General features: G+C 37.4%; 1 protein-coding gene across 4 annotated transcripts in view; it reads left to right on the top strand.

Moving 5' to 3' along the window:
• NME7 (NME/NM23 family member 7) overlaps positions 1-22,606 on the top strand; it is a 235,379-nt gene that overhangs the window by 78,066 nt on the left and 134,707 nt on the right. The window lies entirely within an intron of this gene.

Here is a 22,606-nt window from a genome sequence, read left to right as displayed (position 1 = left end):
ATCACGACTGATCCCATAGAAACAGAAACTACCATCAGATAATATTATAAACACCTCTACGCAAATAAACTAGAAAATCTAGAAGAAATGGATAAATTCCTGGACACAGACACCTCCCAAGTCTAAGCCAGGAAGAAGTAGAACACCTGAGTAGACCAGTAACAGGTTCTGAAATTGATGCAGTAATTAATAGCCTATAAACCAAAAAAAGTCCAGGAACAGACAGATTCACAGCGAATTATACCAGAGGTACAAAGAGGAGCTGATACCATTCCTTCTGAAACTATTCCAAACAATAGAAAAAGAGGGAATCCTCCCCGACTCATTTTATGAAGCCAGCATCATCCTGTTACAAAAACCTGGAAGTGACACAACAAAAAAAGAAAATTTCAGGCCAGTATCCCTGATGAACATCTCTGCGAATATCCGCAATAAAATACTGGCAAATTGAATCCAGCAGTACATCAAAGAACTTATCCACCACAATCAAGTGGCTTCATCTCTGGAATGCAAGGCTGATTCAACATACACAAATCAATAAATGTAATTTATCACATAAAACCAATGACAAAAAACACATGCTTATCTCACATCGCACTTATTCCAAAATTGACCACATAATTGGAAGTAAAGCACTCCTTAGCAAATGTAAAAGAACAGAAATTATAACAAACTGTCTCTCAGACCACAGTGCAATCAAACTAGAACTCAGGACTAAGAAACTCCATCAAAACCGCTCAACTACATGGAAACTGGACAACCTGCTCCTGAATGACTACTGGGTACATAACGAAATGAAGGCAGAAATAAAGATGTTTTTTGAAACCAATGAGAACAAAGATACAACATACCAGAATCTCTGGGACACATTTAAAGCAGTGTGTAGAGGAAAATTTATAGCACTAAATGCCCACAAGAGAAAGCTGGAAAGATCGAAAATTGACACTCTCACATCACAATGAAAAGAACTGGAGAAGCAAGAGCAAACACATTCAAAAGCTAGCAGAAGGCAAGAAATAGCTAAGATCAGAGCAGAACTGAAGGAGATAGAGACACAAAAAACCCTCCAAAAAATCAATGAATCCAGGAGTTGGTTTTTTGAAAAGATCAATAAAATTGACAGACCGCTAGCAAGACTAATAAAGAAGAAAAGAGAGAAGAATCAAGTAGACGCAATAAAAAATGATAAAGGGGATATCACCCAGACCCCACAGAAATACAAACTACCATCAGAGAATACTATAAACACCTCTACGCAAATCAACTAGAAAATCTAGAAGAAATGGATAATTTCCTGGACACTTACACTCTTCCAAGACTAAACCAGGAGGAAGTTGAATCCCTAAATAGACCAATAGCAGGCTCTGAAATTGAGGCAATAATTAATAGCCTACCAGCCAAAAAAAGTCCAGGACCAGATGGATTCACAGCTGAATTCTACCAGAGGTACAAGGAGGAGCTGGTACCATTCCTTCTGAAACTATTCCAGTCAATAGAAAAAGAGGGAATCCTCCCTAACTCATTTTATGAGGCCAACATCATCCTGATACCAAAGCCTGGCAGAGACACAACAAAAAAAGAGAATTTTAGACCAATATCCCTGATGAACATCGATGCAAAAATCCTCGGTAAAATACTGGCAAACCGGATTCAGCAGCACATCAAAAAGCTTATCCACCATGATCAAGTGGGCTTCATCCCTGGGATGCAAGGCTGGTTCAACATTCGCAAATCAATAAACATAATCCAGCATATAAACAGAACCAAAGACGAGAACCACATGATTATCTCAATAGATGCAGAAAAGGCTTTTGACAAAATTCAACAGCCCTTCATGCTAAAAACGCTCAATAAATTCGGTATTGATGGAACGTACCTCAAAATAATAAGAGCTATTTATGACAAACCCACAGCCAATATCATACTGAATGGGCAAAAACTGGAAAAATTCCCTTTGAAAACTGGCACAAGACAGGGATGCCCTCTCTCACCACTCCTATTCAACATAGTGTTGGAAGTTCTGGCTAGGACAATCAGGCAAGAGAAAGAAATCAAGGGTATCCAGTTAGGAAAAGAAGAAGTCAAATTGTCCCTGTTTGCAGATGACATGATTGTATATTTAGAAAAACCCATTGTCTCAGCCCAAAATCTCCTTAAGCTGATAAGCAACTTCAGCAAAGTCTCAGGATACAAAATCAGTGTGCAAAAATCACAAGCATTATATACACCAGTAACAGACAAACAGAGAGCCAAATCATGAATGAACTTCCATTCACAATTGCTTCAAAGAGAATAAAATACCTAGGAATCCAACTTACAAGGGATGTAAAAGACCTCTTCAAGGAGAACTACAAACCACTGCTCAGTGAAAGAAAAGAGGACACTAACAAATGGAAGGACATACCATGCTCATGGATAGGAAGAATGAATATCGTGAAAATGGCCATACTGCCCAAGGTTATTTATAGATTCAATGCCATCCCCATCAAGCTACCAATGAGTTTCTTCACAGAATTGGAAAAAACGGCTTTAAAGTTCATATGGAACCAAAAAAGAGCCCGCATTGCCAAGACAATCCTATGTCATAAGAACAAAGCTGGAGGCATCACGCTACCTGACTTCAAACTATACTACAAGGCTACAGTAACCAAAACAGCATGGTACTGGTACCAAAACAGAGATATAGACCAATGGAACAGAACAGAGTCCTCAGAAATAATACCACACATCTACAGCCATCTGATCTTTGATAAACCTGAGAGAAACAAGAAATGGGGAAAGGATTCCTATTTAATGAATGGGGCTGGGAAAATTGTCTAGCCATAAGTAGAAAGCTGAAACTGGATCCTTTCCTTACTCCTTATACGAAAATTAATTCAAGATGGATTAGAGACTTAAATGTTAGACCTAATACCATAAAAACCCTAGAAGAAAACCTAGGTAGTACCATTCAGGACATAGGCATGCGCAAGGACTTCATGTCTAAAACACCAAAAGCAACGGCAGCAAAAGCCAGAATTGACAAATGGGATCTAATTAAACTAAAGAAATTCGGCAAAGCAAAAGAAACTACCATCAGAGTGAACAGGCAACCTACAGAATGGGAGAAAATTATTGCAATCTACTCATCTGACAAAGGGCTAATATCCAGAATCTACAAAGAACTCAAACAAATTTACAAGAAAAAAACAAACAACCCCATCAAAAAGTGGGCAAAGGATATGCACAGACATTTCTCAAAAGAAGACATTCATACAGCCAACAGACATATGAAAAAATGCTCATCATCACTGGCCATCAGAGAGATGCAAATCAAAACCACAATGAGATGCCATCTCACACCAGTTAGCATGGCAATCATTAAAAAGTCAGGAAACAACAGGTGCTGGAGAGGATGTGGAGAATTAGGAACACTTTTACACTGTTAGTGGGATTGTAAACTAGTTCAACCATTATGGAAAACAGTATGGCGATTCCTCAAGGATCTAGAACTAGATGTACCATATGACCCAGCCATCCACTACTGGGTATATACCCAAAGGATTATAAATCTTGGTGCTATAAAGAAACATGCACACGTATGTTCATTGTGGCACTATTCACAATAGCAAAGATTTGGAATCAACCCAAATGTCCATCAGTGACAGACTGTATTAAGAAAATGTGGCACATATACACCATGGAATATTGTGCAGCCATAAAAAAAGGATGAGTTTGCGTCCTTTGTAGGGACATGGATGCAGCTGGAAACCATCATTCTTAGCAAACTATCACAAGAACAGAAAACCAAACACCGCATGTTCTCACTCATAGGTGGGAACTGAACAATGAGATCACTTGGACTCGGGAAGGGGAACATCACACACGGGGCCTATCATGGGGAGGGGGGAGGGGGAAGGGATTGCATTGGGAGTTATACCTGATATAAATGACGAATTGATGGGTGCTGACGAATTGATGGGTGCAGCACACCAACATGGCACAAGTATACATATGTAACAAACCTGCACGTTATGCACATATACCCTAGAACTTAAAGTATAAAAAAAAAAAAAAAAAATGCTTATCTCAATAGATGCGGAAAAGGCCTTTGATAAAATTCAGCACCCCTTCATGCTAAAACCTCTCATAAACTAGGTATTGATGGAACATATATCAAAATATGTCATAAATAATTATGACAAACCCACAGTCAATATCATAATGAATGGGCAAAAACTTGAAGCATTCCCTTTGAAACCGGCACAAGACAAGGATGCCCTCTCTCACCACTCCTATTCAACATAGTATTGGACGTTCTGGCCAGGGCAATAAGGCAAGAGAAAGCAATAAAGGATATTCAAATAGGAAGAGAGGAAGTCAAATTGTCTCTTTGCAGATGACATTATTGTATATTTAGAAAACCCCATTGTCTCAGCCCAAAACCTCCTTATGCTGATAAGCAAGTTCAGCAAAGTCTCAGGATGCAAAATCAATGTGCAAAATTTACAAGCATTCCTATATACCAATAACAGACAAGCAGAGAGCCAAATCATGAGTGAACTCCCATTCACAGTTGCTACTAAGAGAATAAAAATACCATAGAATACTGTGTAGCCATGAAAAGGAACAAGATCATATCCTTTGCAGGGACATGGATGGAGCTGGAAGCCATTATCCTCAGCAAACTAACTCAGGAACAGAAAACCAAACACTGAATGTTTTCACTTACAAGTGGCAGCCGAACAATAGGAATACATGGACACATGGTGGGGGAACAACAAACACTGTGGCCTGTCATGGGAGGCAGGGGGAGGGAGAGCACCAGAAAGAATAGCTAATGGATGCTGGGGTTAGTACTGCGATAATGAGTTGATATGTGCAGCAAACCGCCATGGCACACATTTACCTACGTAACAAACCTGCACATCATGCACATGTACCCCAGAAGTTAAAATAAAAGTTGAAGACTAAAAACAATTGCACATATAACCAAAACTAAAAAATAGATAATGTACATAAGTGAAATTTGATGTCAAAATAACTATTAATAATTTTAATATATATTATTTTTCTACTTATATAGGATTTAATGGGTTTTAGAGCTATTCTTTATAGATTATATTTTATTTTATTTATTTATTTTTTTTGAGGTGGAGTCTCGCTCTGTCGCCCGGACTGGAGTGCAGTGGCCAGATCTCAGCTCACTGCAAGCTCTGCCTCCCGGGTTTACGCCATTCTCCTGCCTCAGCCTCCCGAGTGCTGGGACTACAGGTGCCCGCCACCTCGCCCGGCTAGTTTTTTGTATTTTTAGTAGAGACGGGGTTTCACCGTGTTAGCCAGGATGGTCTCGATCTCCTGACCTCGTGATCCGCCCGTCTCGGCCTCCCAAAGTGCTGGGATTACAGGCTTGAGCCACCGCGCCCGGCCTATAGATTATATTTTATATATTTGTATTTGATATATAACATTAAGTCATATAACTTAATTAAGGCAAAAGAAATTTTTATAAAAAGCTACTCAGATGGCATAATAAACTTTGGCAACCCAAGGCTTTTTTTTCCTTTTATTTCTTAACCTGGATTTTTGGAATAATTTAAGAGCATTTTGAAGTATGTAATTAACCCAATTCAGATTAAACTGTCATTTTAATGAAATGTAGTTTGAAGTCTCATATTGAATTTATTATTAGGTTCAGATAGCCCCCTTTCATTTGCTGGTTTATGTTTATCTGTTTCTATAATAATCTCATCTCCTGGTATTAATACATTTAATTTTACCTGTAGTCTAGTATAGTCATGAACGAAGATTTTTATCTTTAAAAAAGGAGTTGCTGATAAGAGAGCAACTGAAATGGAATAGGATTGTCCCTTCTGTTGACTGCTGACTTCCCAACAAAAGGCCAGAATAGCCTGTTGATGAAGCAAAGCTAAGTTTATTGCTTAACACAATAAAGGGCAAGCGCAACCTTGATGGAGCCTTAGTAGACTCTGCAAGGGAGAGTTCAGGGGTAGATACTGCAAAACCTTGAGATGTGTAAGAACTTTCAATGCAGTCATCTGACTGAGACTGGACAACATTCATGATATAATAATAGTTGAAGGTTTGTAGCAACAGTGGGCTAAGAATCTTAACCAAGTGTTGTAAATACACAGTTGTTTAATAAATGAGTTGTTTGAGCAGTAGAGGGAATACTGTGAAAGGGGACTGTTTGAGTACTCTATTGTTGAGGTAAATGGATTTTTGGGAAGTTCCTGAAGCCAACAATGAAGTTCTTTACTGATTTACCGCCTTATCTTTCTGGACAAGAAACTTCTTGGCACAAGTAGTAGTCATGTGTATGTAGGTGGCCTTACTTCACAGACCTATAGTTAATCTATGTGGATGCAGTGGTTTCACTTCTCACTTCTAAGAGAACTAGAAAATAAGGAGTGCTTGGTCTGTGAGATAAATAGTGGGAAAAATAAGGTATATTTGAGGCATTTGTGATCTTTTTAGATATGCAGATTAAAATATATTGTCATTTTAGGACTCAGGTTTAAAAGGGAAGAAAAACAAGGTAAATGTTCTTGTGTTCTTTTTACTTTAAAAATTATGCAATGTGTTTATGTTCTCAGTATTATTTATAGGTAGTTATCAATTCCATCAATAAAATAAATTACTTTTACTCTGAAATCAGGCTGTGTATGTTTGAATTCTGGCTCTGCCACTTACTGGCCCTGGGATATTGGATTAATTACTTCATCTCTTTCTACCTTGTTTCCTTATTTCTAAACTGAGAATAATTCTATGTATTTTTCATGGGGTAACTAAGGATTAAGTGCATTAGTGTATGGAAGGTGCTTTAGACAGTACCCAGCACGTAGTTTAGTGCTCTATAAGTGTTAGACATTTTTAGTATTATGATTACTACTCTATTACTACTACTGCTGCTGCTGCTACTGATACCATTATCTTTCAATTTTTAAGCAAAGTTGAGTGACCGTCTTGTAACAAAGCAATAGTTTTATAATGCTAACAAAAATCCAACATTTACATTCATCATCTACAGGGAGAAAAATGTCATCATTGTTAAAGGAATAAGTTTTAATTTTTTTCCCCAGTTAAAGCCTAGGTCTGATTTAAGTGCATGAAGTAGGTTTATTGCTTACATCTGGTTGATTCAGTAGCTATTTTTTGATTGCCTATTATGGTTGACACTGGACAAGAGGAGGTAGCCAAATCTGGGAGAGCGGCTTTTGTACTTGTAATGGCAAAACAATTTAGCCTTTTTATTAAGTAGTAGAACCCTGAAATTTTGCTAGAAATTTTCCTTGTAACAGATTTATGCGTTAAACAATTTTACTGCACTGTTTATAACACAGTCCTTTTTGAAGTTTAGTTTCATCAGTAAAATGAGTTAAGATTGTTTAAAAGTTTTATCTGAGCATTTAAACCCAGTTACTCTATTATTCTGTGAAACTGTGTAGAAAATTCTTATAAAAGAAAATTTTTTCCAGGCATGGTGGCTCATGCCAGTAATCCCCATACTCTAGAAGTTTGAGGTAGGAGGGTTGCTTGAAGCCAGGGGTTTGAAATCAGCCAGGCTGGCATAGCAAGACCCTGTCTATATTAAAAAGAGAGAGAGAAAAAAATATATAAATTGGAAATTGTATTCTGTATCTTGATGTTGTGTTTTGGTTGTAAAAATTAATTCTATTTTCATGGAGAATGTTTCAAAGACATTTTAGATATTTTGTGGTTGTCTGCATTTAATTTACTAGGAAGCAAATTATTTATTAGAATATTGACCAATTTGTAAATTTAACATCAGAATTGGCTCTGGTATAAGAATTAAAAGGGGACTGGTAGGTGCTAGGTCTTATTTATCATGTCCTCTCTTTTAGAAATTGGATTCTTCTTTATTCTTTATTTTTTATTTTTTTTTTCAAGTTCATGGGTGATACCTTTTTTAAAATTATTATTATACTTTAAGTTCTAGGGTACATGTGCACAACATGCAGGTTTGTTACATATGTATACATGTGCCATGTTGGTGTACTGCACCTGTTAATTCGTCATTTACATTAGGTATATCTCCTAATGCTATGCCTCCTCCCTCCCCCCAACCCACAACAGGCCCCAGTGTGTGATGTTCCCCACCCTGTGTCCAAGTGTTCTCATTGTTCAATTCCCATCTATGAGTGAGAACATGCAGTGTTTGGTTTTCTGTCCTTGTGATAATTTGCTTAGAATGATGGTTTCTAGCTTCATCCATGTCCCTACAAAGGACATGAACTCCTTCTTTTTTACAGCTGCATAGTATTCCATGGTGTATATGTGCCACATTTTCTTAATCCAGTCTATCATTGATGGACATTTGGGTTAGTTCCAAGTCTTTGCTATTGTGAATAGTGCCGCAATAAATATACGTGTGCATGTGTCTTTATAGCAGCATGACTTATAAACCTTTGGGTATATACCCAGTAATGGGATGGCTGGGTCAAATGGTATTTCTAGTTCTAGATTATTAAGGAATTTCCACACTGTCTTCCACAATGGTTGAACTAGTTTACAGTCCCACCAACAGTGTAAAAGTGTTCCTAATTCTCCACATCCTCTCCAGCACCTGTTGTTTCCTGATTTTTTAATGATCCTCATTCTAACTGGTGTGAGATGGTATCTCATTGTGGTTTTGATTTGCATTTCTCTGATGGCGAGTGATGATGAGCATTTTTTCATGTGTCTGTGGGCTGCATAAATGTCTTCTTTTGAGAAGTGTCTGTTCATATTCTTTGCCCACTTTTTGATGGGGTTGTTTGATTTTTTCTTGTAAATTTCTTTGAGTTCCTTGTAGATTCTGGATATTAGCCCTTTGTCAGATGGGTAGATTGCAAAAATTTTCTCCCGTTCTGTGGATTGCCTGTTCACTCTGATGGTAGTTTCTTTTGCTGTGCAGAAGCTCTTTAGTTTAATCATATCCCATTTGTCAATTTTGGCTTTTGCTGCCATTGCTTTTGGTGTTTTAGTTACGAAGTCCTTGCCCATGCCTATGGCCTGAAATTGGGTTATTCTTACTCAGAGCCTCTGTCAGAGTTTTACTATCCACTGTAATGGTAGCTTTGGTGCTGCATAAGCCAAGAGCCCTGGAAGATGCATACAGCCTCCTAAATTTGGGCTGATTGAATCAGTTAAGTGCTCAGCTTTTTCATATTTAGATTTCCTTCCTGCAGTTCATCTTCTAGGATACTGTGAAAGAGGCATGCTATTTTTTGGTATAAAGAGAGCTAAACATTGTATATTTAGTTTTAACAAAAATTCCAGAAGTGGGCCCAGTTTTGCTTAGAATATCACCATTTTGGAGTTTTGTGAATGTTTTCTGTTCAATCTGAAAAAGTAAACAGTTGGATGGAATTTCAACAGTTGCACCAAGTACACTGAACTGCATGTTAGGACCCTGACTTTGAATGCACGGAGCTTAGCTTGCATTTTTGAAACATACAATTATAGGCAGTGGAAATATCCTATGGATCTGTTTTAGGAACTTTCAATAAAATTGGTGATTTATTGATTTAGAAGGAATCTCAAGAGTTCTGTTAGTCCCTGCAAAAGAATCCTAAATTTGAGGAAGGATTGCATTTAATGGCCCTGAAGAGGTAAGTGTGTATTAAGCTTAAGAAAAATTATTTACAAATAGTGAAATTTAGTTATTATTGCTATATAACAAACTATCCTAAAACATTTTTTAAATGTAATTTAACTCTTAAAAATATTTTAACTTTTATTTTAGGTTCAGGGGTACATGTGCAGGTTTGTTATACAGGTAAACTCTTGACTTGGGGGTTTAGTTGACAGATTATTTCGTCACCCCAGTACCAAGCATAGTACTCTGTAGGTATTTTTTTTTTCTTCCAAACCTATCCCTTCTCCCATCCTCCACCCTTAAGAAGGCCCCGGTGTCTGTTTTTCAATCTTCTGTCCATGTCTTTTCATTATTTAACTTCCACTTATAAGTGAGAACATGTGGTATTTGGTTTTCTATTCCTGCATTAGTTTGCTAAGGATAATGGCCTCCACTTCCATTCATGTTTCTGTAAAGGACATGATCTCTCTCTCTCTCTTTTTTTTTTTTTTTTTTTTTATGGTTGCAGAGTATTCCATGGTGTATATGTACCACGTTTTCTTTATCCAGTCTACCAGTGATGGACATTTAGGTTGCTTTTATGTCTTTACTATTGTGAATAGTGCTTCAACAAACATTTGCATGCATGCGTTTAAGGTAGAATGATTTATATTCCTCTGGGTATGTACCCGGTAATGGGATTGCTGTGTCAAATGGTATTTCTGGCTTTAGGTCTTTGAGGAATCGCCACACTGTCTTCCACAATAGCTGAACTAATTTACACTACCCCCAACAGGTATATGTGTTTCTTTTTCTCCACAACCTAACCAGCATCTGTTATTTTTTGACTTTTTAGTAATAGCCATTCTGACTGGTGTGAGATGGTATCTCATTGTGGTTTTGATTTGCATTTCTCTAATGATCAGTAATGTTGAGCTTTTTTTCATGATTGTTGGCTGCGTGTATGTCTTCTTTTGAAAATTATCTGTTCATGTCTTTTGCCCACTGTGTTATGGGGTTGTTTTTATTTTTTTCTTGTAAATTTGTTTAAGTTCCTCATAGATTCTAGATATTAGACCTCTGTCAGATGTATAGTTAGCAAATATTTTCTCTCATTCTGTGGGTTATCTGTTTACTCTGTTCATAGTTTCTTTTGCTATGCAAACGCTTTTTAGCTTATTTTTGATTTATCAGTTTTCGCTTTTGTTGCAATTGCTTTTGGCATTTTTGTCATGAAATCTTTGACAGTTCCTATGTCCAAAATGATATTTCCTAGGTTATCTTTTAGGGTTTTTATAGTTTTGGGTTTTACATTTAAGTCTTTCATCCATCTTGAGTTGATTTTTGTATATGGTGTAAGGAAGGGGTCCAGTTTTAGTCTTCTGCATATAGCGAGCCCGTTATCACAGAAAATTTTATTGAATAGAGAGTCCTTTCCATTGCTTGTTTTTGTCAGCTTTGTCAAAGATCAGATGGTTGTAGGTGTGTAGCTTTACATATGGGCTCTCTATTCTGTTCCATTGGTCTGTGTGTCTGTTTTTGTGTCAGTACCATGTTGTTTTGGTTACTGTAGCCTTGTTCTACAGTGTGAAGTTGGATAATATGATTCCTCCAGCTTTGATCTTTTTGCTTAGGATTCCCCTGGCAATTCAGGCTCTGTTTTGGTTCAATATGAAAATTAAAATAGTTTTTTTCTAGTTTGTGAAGAATGTCACTGATAGATGGAAAGGAATAGCACTGAATCTGTAAATTGCTTTAGGCAGTATAACCATTCTAATGATATTGATTCTTCCCATCTAAGAGCATGGAATGTTCTTCCATTTGTTTGTGTTATCTCTGATTTCTTTGAGCAGTGTTTTGTAATTTTCATTATAGAGATCTTTCACCTCCTTGGTTAGCTGTATTCCTAGATATTTTACTCTTTTTGTGGCAATTGTAAATAGGATTGTATTCCTGATTTGGCTCTCAGCTTGGGTGCTGTATAAGAATGCTACTGATTTTTGTAAATTGTTTTTGTTTGTTTGTTTATTTTTTGAGACACAATTTCACTTCACCCAGGCTGGAGTGCAGTGGCGTGATCTTGTCTCACTGCAACCTCCACCTCCCAGGTTCAAGTGATTCTTGTGCCTCAGCCTCCCGAGTAGCTAGGATTACAGGCACGTACCACAACTCTCAGCTAATTTTTATATTATTAATAGAGACAGAGTTTCAGTATGTTGGCCAGGCTGGTCTCGAACTCCTGACCTCAAGTGATCCACCTGCCCCAGCCTCCGAAAGTGCTGGGATTACAGATGCAAGCCACTGCGCCTGGCCCTGATTTTTATAAATTGGTTTTGTATCCTGAAACTTTGCTGAAGTTGCTTATCATCTCAAGAAGCTTTTGGGCAGAAACTAATGGGGTTTTCTAGATGTAGAATCATATCATCTTCAAACAGGGATAGTTTGTCTTCCTTTCTCTCTATTTGGATGCCTTTTATTTCTTCCTTTTGCCTGATTGCTCTGACCAGGACTTCCATTACTATGTTCAATAGGATTGGTGATAGAGGACATCCTTGTCTTGTTCTCGTTTTCAAGGAGAATGCTTTCAGCTTTTGCTCATTCAGCATGATGTTGACTGTGGGTTTGTCATTGATGACTATTATTATTTTGAAGTATGTTCCTTCAATGCCTAGTTTATTTGAGGGTTTTTAACATGACGGGGTGCTGAATTTTATCAAAGGTTTTCATCTTTAGTATTGTTTATGTGATGAGTCACATTTATTGATTTTTGTATGTTGAACTAACCTTGTATCTCAGGGATAAAGCCTACTTGATCATGGTAGATTAGCTTTTTGATATGCTGCTGGATTTGGCTTGCTAGTATTTTGTTGAAAATTTTTATATAGATATACATCAAGGACATTGGCCTGAAGTTTTCTTTTTTGTGTGTGTGTCTGTCAGGTTTTGGTATCAGGATGATGATGGCATCATAGAATGAGTTGAGGAGGATTCCCTCCTCCTCAATTTTTTGGAATAGCTTCTGTAGGAATGATCCTAGCTCTTCTTTGTACATCTGGTAGAATTTGGCTATGAATGCATCTGGTCCTGGACCTTTTTGTGACTGGTAGGCTTTTACTGTTTCAGTTTCAGAGGTCATTATTGGTCTGTTTGAGGATTCAATTTCTTCTTGGTTCAGTGTTGGGAGGATGTATGTGTCCAGGAATTAACTCATTTATTTTAGATTTTCTAGCTTATGTGCATAAAGGTGTTCATAGTTCTTTCTATTTCTGTGGGGTTAGTGGTAATGTCTCCTTTGTCATTTCTGATTGTGGTTATTTGTATCTTTTTTCTTTATTAGTCTAGCTGTCAATTTATCTTCTTAATTTTTTGAAAAAAAAAAAAAACTCCTAGATTCATTGACCTTTTGTATGGTTTTTGTTGTCTCTATCTCCTTCATTTTAGCTCTGATTTTGGTTATTTCTTGTGTTTTTGCTAGCTTTGGGGTTGGTTTGTTCTTGGTTCTTGAATTCTACTAGTTGTGATGTTTGATTGTTAATTTGAAATCTTTCCAACTTTTTGATGTGGGTGTTTAGTGCTATAATTTCCCTCTTAACACTGCCTTAGCTGTGTCCCAGAGATACCGATTTGTTGTGTCTTTGTTCTCATTCGTTTCAAAGAACTTCTTGATTTCTACCTTAATTTCATTATTTACCTAAGAGTCATTCAGGAGCAGGTTGTTTAATTTCCATGTAATTGTATGGCTTTGAGCAATTTTCATGGCCTTGATTTCTATTTTAATTGCATGGAAGAATATGGTTGGTTATAATTTCAGTTTTCTTGAGTTTGCTGAGGCTTGTCTTATATCTGATTCCGTGGTTGATTTTAGAGTATGTATCATGTGGTGATATGGTTTGGCTGTGTCCCCAACCAAATCTCATCTTGAATTGTGGTTCCTATAATTCTCACATGTCATGGGAGGGACCTGGTAGGAGGTATTTGAATCTTGGTAGCAGTTACCCCCACACTGCTGTTCTCATGATAATGAGTGACTTCTCACAAGATCTGATGGTTTTATAAGGGGCTTTTCCCCCTTTTACTCTGCACTTCTCCTTGTTGCCGCCATGTGATGAAGAAGGGCGTGTTTGCTTCCCCTTCTGCCATGATTGTAAGTTTCCTGAGGCCTCCCCAGCCATGCCGAACTGTGAGTCAATTAAACTTCTTTCCATTATAGATTACCTAGTCTCAGGTATGTCTTTATTAGCAGCATGAGTACGGACTAATACATGTGGTAATGAAAAGAATGTATATTCTGTCTTCTTAGGGTGGTGAGTTCTGTAGATGTCTATTAGATCCATTTGGTCAAGAGTTTAATTGAGGTCCTGAAACTATTAATTTTCTGCCTCAATGATCTAATACTGTCAGTGGGGTGTTGAAGTCTACCACTATTATTGTGTATGAATCTTAGTCTCTTCATAGGTCTCTAAGAACTTATTTTATGAATCTGGGTGCACCTGTATTGGGTGCATATAGATTTAGGATAGTGGAATACTAAATTTTTAGGATTTAAGAATTGTTGAATTGGACCCTTTACCATTATGTAATGCCATTCTCCGGCTTTTAAAAATCTATTTGGCTAAAAGATTGTTTGGTCTGAAATTAGGCTTGCAACTCCTGCTTTTTTCTGTTTTCTTTTTTTTTTTTTTTTTTTTTTTGAGGCGGAGTCTCGCTCTGTCGCCTGGACTGGAGTGCAGTGGCCGGATCTCAGCTCACTGCAAGCTCCGTCTCCCAGGTTTACGCTATTCTCCTGCCTCAGCCTCCTGAGTAGCTGGGACTACAGGCGCCCGCCACCTCGCCCGGCTAGTTTTTTTTGTATTTTTAGTAGAGACGGGGTTTCACCGTGTTACCCAGGATGGTCTCGATCTCCTGACCTCGTGATCCGCCCGTCTCGGCCTCCCAAAGTGCTGGGATTACAGGCTTGAGCCACCGCGCCCGGCCATTTTTTCTGTTTTCGTTTGCTGGGTAGATTTGTGTCTATTTCTGTTTTGAGCCTATGGGTGCCATTGTATGTGAGATGGGTCACCTGAAGACAGCATACCCTGTATCTTGCATCTTTATCCAGCTTACTACTCCATGCCTTTTAGTCGGGGCATGTAGCCCATTTATGTTCAAAGTTAGTATTGATATGTGTGAATCTGATCCTGTCATTGTGTTATTAGCTGGTATTTATGCAGACTTCTTTGTGTGGTTGCTTCATAGCACTGTGTACTTAAGTGTGTTTTGTAGTGGCTGGTAATGGTCTTCCCTTTCCATATCTAGTGCTTCTCTCAGGAGATCTTGTAAGGCAGGTCTAGTGTTAATGAATTCCCTCAGCATTTTCTCATCTGAAAGGATCTTATTTTTCCTTTTCTTTTGAAGCTTAGTTTGGCTGGATATGAAATTTTTTGGTTGGAATTCCTTTTCTTAAAGAGTGTTGAATATAGCCCTTCAATCTCTTCTGGCTTGTAGGGTTTCTGCTGATTGGTCCACTGTTATTTTGATGGGCTTCCCTTTTCAGGTGACCTGTCCTTTCTCTCTAGCTGTTTTTAACATTTTTTTCTTTCATTTTGAACTTGGAAAATCTGATGATTATGTGTCTTGGGGGTGATCTTGAAGTATCTTGTGGTGGTTCTCTGCATTTCCTGAATTTGAATGTTGGCCTCTCTAGCTAGGTTGAGGAAATTCTCATGGATGATATCCTGAAATATGTTTTTCAACTTGTTTTCTTACTTCCCATTTCTTTCAGGTATGCCAGAGAGTCATAGATTTGGTCTTTTACATAATTCCATATTTCTCAGAGGTTTTGTTCATTCCTTTTTGTTCTGTTTTCTTCCTGTCTGACTGTATTATTTCAGAAAGCCAGTCTTCAATTTCTGAGATTATTTTCTCCACTTGATCTATTCTGCTGTTAATATTTGCAGTTGCATTATGCAATTCTTGTAGTGTGTTTTTCAGCTCTGTCAGATTGGTTGCATTATTTTCTATATGAGCTATTTTGACTTTCATCTCCTGTATTGTTTTATTGTGATTCTTAGCTTCCTTGGATTGAGTTTCAACATTTTTCTGAATCTTGATGATCTTCATTCCTATCCACGTTCTGAATTCTATTTCTGTCATTTCAGCCATCTCAGCCCAGTTAAGAACTTTTAACTGGAAGAACTAGTGTGGTTGTTTGGAAGAAAGAAGGCACTCCAGCTTTCTCCATTGTAAGAATTCTTATATTGGTTCTTTCTGATATGTGTGGGCTGATATTCCTTCAGTTTTTGAAGTTGCTGTCTTCTGGATGGATTGTTTTGCTTTTGTTTTTTATTTGATGCCCTTGGGGGTTTGATTGTGGTATAGGGTGGGTTTGGTTGTCTGGCTTCAATTCTAGTCTGCTCCTTGGTCTTGCAGGAGGCCCCTCTGATTACTGCCTTTGTGTCTGCATTTCTTTTGTTGGTTGTTCTGGTCCAAGGGGCTCCCTCAGACTGGGGCTGTGGTTGAGTGACAAGCCCTATCATAGCCAAGGTGCCCTAATCTACTATCTATATGCTTCCTGGGGGGACATGGGAGTTTCCTCCGCAAAACAGCTGAGTGGCTGTCTGCCTCAATCTGGAAGTATGTTGGGGCATTGTGGGGAGGCCAGGTTGATTCCCTCATTGTCAGTCTTGCATGCGTCCCTGTGGTAAGGGTGAGTCCCCCTGGGGGCTGTCACTCACTCATCCTTTCCCGTGTTGAAGAGGTTCTCCTGGCTCTGCACTGAGCCCAGATATACTGGTGCCCAGCTTTGCCCCTCTCTGTTCTCTGTGTTCCCCTGCTGCCTTGATGTATCTCATCGTGGGTTCTCAGATGATCAGCGTGCAGAACCCGTGTTCACTAGCACTTTTGTTTTCTCTCCATGGGAGTAGCACACATGAACTACTTCCAGTCTACCATCTTAGCCCTGCCCCCAGATATCCAGTCTAAAGCTTGGTTTCTTTAAAATAATGATTTATCTCATCATTAAGAAATAGAGGCTAAAAAGAACAAGGGAAAAGTGATGTATTATTTTTCGCAATTCTGTGGGTTATCAATTGATGATTCTTCTGTGCTATGCCTTAAGTCATTCATATGGCTTCATTCATCTGGGAACTGTACTGGAGCTGGAGAGTACAAGACTGAATCTCATTCTCAAAAGACTCTTTCCATGTGGCCTCTCATCATTCAGTAGTATAGCCTGAGCTTCTTTACTGGATGGTTTCTGGCTTCTCAGAGTAACATTCCAAAATAATCCTCAATGAATAAGTGCTCATAATGTCTCTGTTTGCATCACAGCTAAAGAAAGTCACATGGCCAGGTCCAGAGTCAGTATAGGAGGAGACTCTACAAGCGCATGAATACCAGGAATTATGGTTCACTGGGCCACCAATGTATCATTCTGCCTCAAGTGGTATAAGGCATCTTAAGTCCTTCACATGGTTGGGATGTGAGACTAGAACCTAAACCAGTAGTATTGTGACACTAAGATGCTAGATAGTGCTTCTCAAACTTTAGTGTGCAACAGAACCACTTGAGCAGACTGTTTAAAATTCTTATTCATGGACCCTAATTTTAGAATCTTTTTTCAGTATATCTAGAGAAGAGCCTAAGAATATGCATTTTTAAAAGAATCCCTGGGTCTACCTGATAAACACCCAGTACAAGAGCCACTTATGAGAAATTTTGGGCAGGGAACATCTTGCGTTTCCTCTGGTAATCTGCCATCATCAGAGTCAAGCCTTGTAAAAGTTGATACAAGATTGAAGATTCCTAGTTTGTTCACTATGGCAGGTCAGTAGCAACCAAGGAGATGGTTAGGAAAGAGTCACCTTTTGATTTTCAGTTGTTCTTAAAACTCAGATCCCTGTGCTGGATTTTAGGTTGGTGAGAACTTTTTGGAGTAATGGAAAATATTGAGTAATTGGGACACTCTGCTTTACACAAGTAACTTCTCTAATGCACGTTTACTTCTTTACAGCAGTTACTTAATGAAAATAACAGTAAATCTTGATCTGTTGCTAGACAGTGCTTAGAATGATCTCTGTCTAGTGAGATTGGAATGAAACCCAGTTTCATGGAAAGAAATAGCACTGGCAAAAATGTAACACAGGATTTTCTCAAAAGTCATAGCACAGTTTTAAGCTTTAATAACTTCAGAACTATAAATACCACAAACAATAAATCTAACTTATAAGCATAATTATTTAAATGTATTTATACCTTTTCAGTTTTTTTATTTTGAATAATATTTAATTTCAGTGTTTTGTTTCAGTAAACATTTGTAAAAGAAATTTAGATAATTCCTATTTTTCACTTTTGTTTTTTTAATTTTAAGATTTAGAGTCACCATTCAGGGAATGATGTTATTGAGGCAACCTGACACACATGCCTTTGGAATATTCATTTGTTGACCCAGTAGGTTCTATGTATGCACAGAGACTTCTAGGAGGAACAACATTAATGTAAGCTTTATGTAAAATTTTGATGACAGTGCCACTCCTCTTGCCTATTTTTCATTCACTTGTCTGTTAGAGGACCATGTCATTTTAGAACTCATGATAACTAATGCTGAGCATAGGTACACATGATCTAGACCTGAGGAAAACATATCTTAAAGAGTTTGTAGCAAAGATAGAATTTGCCCACTCCTCTGCTTTGGAGGATCCTCTGGTACTGGTTTTCTGTGTCTCCTCCTAACCCTTTCCTCTGAAGATTAAACATCTGTGTAATTGCACAATGACAAAAGGAAGGGAAGAGTTTCTTCCTCCCATGCTGTGGTTCTGCTCTTCAGGCTTTTTTTTTTTCTCTTCTACCCAGGAGCTGGGCCAGTCTTTATGAATCTGTGATCTGGGATTCAGGACACATAGTGTTACTTTATCAAGATATGTTTTAAAACATGAAAACCCAAAGTAGCACGATCTCATTTTATAAGACTTTAAAAGATGATTCAAGTTACATGGCAGATTATAAATGCTGAAATTCTGGCAACATAATTATAATTGATTCTTTTTTTTTTTTTTTTTTTTGAGACGGAGTCTCGCTCTGTCGCCCGGACTGGAGTGCAGTGGCCGGATCTCAGCTCACTGCAAGCTCCGCCTCCCGGGTTCCCGCCATTCTCCTGCCTCAGCCTCCCGAGTAGCTGGGACTACAGGCGCCGCCACCTCGCCCGGCTAGTTTTTTGTATTTTATTTTTAGTAGAGACGGGGTTTCACAGTGTTAGCCAGGATGGTCTCGATCTCCTGACCTCGTGATCCGCCCGTCTCGGCCTCCCAAAGTGCTGGGATTACAGGCTTGAGCCACCGCGCCCGGCCTATAATTGATTCTTAGGAGGAAGAAAGAGGGAAAATTTCTAAAGAAAAGATGTTATCTTTTAGAAAGGTCTGTGAAAAGCTTGGGTTTCCAAATAATAAGTTAAAACATGGGAGAAGTTGACATGAAAAATGTTGAAGGGACATGGTCAGTGTAATTGATTTTTGAATGGATTAATAAATGGTACCCTTCTTTGCTTTTCTATATATTCACACATCTTTCTTACTCTAGAGAACCTATGGTTCAAAGTTCTAACTTATTTTAGCTATTAGTTCTTTTCTAACCTATCACCAACTTAACAACTACTACGTCTCTTTTGACACTTAGTATACGTACTGTGACTTCCATGTGTGCAAAATAGGAAATAAGTTACTCCTCCCAGTTATTTCACCAGAGCAGTTTCATGGTGGTTATTGAAGAACAGCCTTGTTATCAAAGGGAAGGATAATCTTAGGATAATGTTAAGGATTTCAAGTTAAGCAGATTGGAAAGAACTAAAATGACTCTAGCGTGCTTAAAAATTACTCTTGAAATTGTGGTTACAGGTTGTGCCACAGACTTTCTTCTCTGTTTTTAAAAGTTATTCTTCAGAATATCCTGAATTTGAGGTCACAAAATCTTTAAGCCAAATCTTATTTAAGTATTGGGCTCAATCAGAATATGAAGTTTTGTATATGAAATTAAAGTTTCTTAAACAAAACAAGGTTTGGCTTTGCATCATAGATTTTTATTTAATCTGTTAATGTGATTCAAAACATGCGCCTCAAATTATTTGATACAGAGGTGGGAAATGCTAAGTTTTACTCAGGAATTCATCTTAGTAGAAAAATTTAGAAATACAGACAAATGTCTATTTTAAAATCACTTACTCCTACCATCCAGAGATTCTAACTGTTTACATTGTTGCATTTTCTTCCTTCCCTGTCAAACAGAAGGAAACACAACAAAATGAATGAATTTCATGGTAATGAACTTGAGCAAAACAAGAAAGACATGAAGCATATATGCTGTATTACTCTAATCACATAAAGTTCAAATATAGGCAAAAATCAACCATATATTTCAAGAATTCATATGTAGGTGGTAAACTATAAAGAAAAGATTATTCTAAACTCAGGTAGTTGTCTCCCCTAAGAGAAGAAAGGGTCATGATTGGGAGGCATATATAGAGGGCTTTGGGGGTGGGCTTTTGATGTGGGTGATGATAACCGCAGATGTTCACTTTAAAATTATTTAATCTGAGCATATCTGTTATATATTTTACCACAAAAGTATATTTTATATTTTACAATGTAAAATGTATTCAATATTTTATAATTTAAAATATAAAAATTTTCAAACTATATCACCTTTTCCCTGGCCAAAGGAGTAGTTATTGTGATGCTTTGTTGTCCTCAGAGACCTTACTCACAGTAATGGTTCTGAAATGTTAGTGTGCATCAGGATCACTTGGATTAAATATAGATTCCTGGGCCCTAACTCCAAAGTATCTGATTTGGAATATCTGGTTTACAGCCCAAGAATCTGCATTTGTAACAAGTTCCCAGGTCATACTAAAGATATTTATGCATGGACCACACTTTGAGAACCACTAGATAGCAAAGCTGTACCTATCTATAGAACCATGCTGGGAAATAGCAGAAGAAAATGGAGGCCCATATTCAGTGTATATAGTATATGCTTACAACAGAAAAGCAGCAAGAATTATATGCTTTGTGACCCATGTTCTGGCATTAGTCTATTTTTAAGCCTATCTATGAATGGCAATATAAGCCTTGCCAGTGTTGAGGGAATCAGAGCCATTTAAAACAAAAGGAACAGTTTTCTTGTAATAAGATGCCTAAATTTGTGAATTTCCTTAACTGTGACTTTGGAAAGTTAGAATAAGTAAAAATCAATGTCACCGTTTATTAAAAGAATGTTGTGCAAAGGCTATCTTTAAAAATGAGAAGATGTGTGTGTGTGTGTGTGTATATATATATATATATATATTTTTTTTTTTTTTGAGAGAAGTTCTTACTCTGTCATCCAGGCTGAGTGCAGTGACCTGATCATAGCTCACTGCAACCTCAACTTCAACCTCCTGCAGTCAAGTGATCCTTCCACCTCAGCCTCCCAAGCAGAGCAGCTGGCACTACAGACAGATGCCACAACACCTGGCTAATTTCTTATTTTTTGTAGAGATGGGGTCTCACTATGTTTCCCAGGCTGGCTGCAAACTCCTGGATTCAAAGAGTCCTCCTGACTTGGCCCCTCAAAGTGTTGGAATTACAAGTATGAGCCACTGTGCCAGGCCTATATGTCTTTTTAAAATAGAAACAAACAATAGAACTAATTATAGGTAAGGAACAACATTTATTTACTTTGTGTTGTTCATGTTAAAGTTAATGGATGCATGGTTTTGAATTATCATTTCAGTCTTCTTTTATTGTGTTTGCTTAAAAAACTAAGAGATTTCCTTAGCAGAAACCTTTTAAGCCAGAAGGGATTGGAGTTCTATCTTTAGCCTTCTTAAAGAGAATAACTGTCAGTCAAGAATTTTGTATCGAGAACAAACGTAAGTTTCATAAATGAAGGAGAATTAAAGTCATTTTCAGACAAACAAATGCTGAGAGAATTTGTTACTACTAGACCAGCCCTATTGAAAATGCTAAAAGGAGTTCTAAATCTTAAAACAAAAAGGCCATTATGAACCAGAAAAGAACCTCTTGAAAGCATAAAACTCATGGGACCTATAAAACAATAACAATAAAGAAAACAAAGTATCTGGGTAACAAATAACAGGATAACTGGAACAGTGCCTCACATCTCAATATTAACATTGAATATAAATTGCTTAAATGCTCCACTTAAATGATACAGATTGGCAGAATGGATTTTTAAAATGACAAACCAAATATATACTGTCTTCAAGAGACTCACCTAATATGTAAAGATTCATATAAACTCAAGGTATAGGAGTGGAAAAAGATATTCCATACAAATGGAAACCAAAATTGAGCAGGAGTAGGTAGTCCTATATCAGATAAAACAGATTTTAAAGCAACAACAGTAAAAAAAGACAAAGAAGGTCATTATATGATGATAAAAGGATCAATCCAACAAGATATTATAATCCTAAATTTATATACACTTAACACTGGAGCTCCCACATTCGTAAAACAATTACTATTAGACCTAAGACATGAGATAGACACGACATAATATTAGTATGAGACTGCAACAGTCCACTGACAGCACTAAACAGATCATCAAGACAGAAAGTCAACAAAGAAATAATGGACCTAAATTGCACTCTAGAACAAATAGACCTGACAAATATTTGCCAAACATTCTACCCAATAACTGCAGATTATACATTCTTTTAATCATCACATAGAACATTCTCCACAATAGACCATATGATGGGCCACAAAACAAGTCTCCATAAATTTTTAAAAATTGAAATTATATCAAGTATCTTCTCAGACCACAGTGGAATAAAACTACAAATCAACTCCAAAAGTAACCCTCAAAACTATACAAATACATGGAAATTAAACAATCTGCTCCTGGATGATTTTTGAGTTAACAATGAAATCAAGATGGAATTTTAAAAATTCTTTGAAATGAATGAGAATATTGACATAAGTTATCAAAATCTCTGGAATATAGTAAAAGCAGTACTAAAAGGAAAATTTATGGTGCTAAATACCCACATTAAAA

The sequence above is a fragment of the Trachypithecus francoisi genome, unplaced genomic scaffold, assembly GCF_009764315.1.
Source record: "Trachypithecus francoisi isolate TF-2019V2 unplaced genomic scaffold, Tfra_2.0 Lachesis_group5, whole genome shotgun sequence".
Taxonomy (NCBI): domain Eukaryota; kingdom Metazoa; phylum Chordata; class Mammalia; order Primates; family Cercopithecidae; genus Trachypithecus; species Trachypithecus francoisi.
Note: the sequence above shows the minus strand (reverse complement) of the source record. Positions and strands in the feature narration are given on the sequence as shown.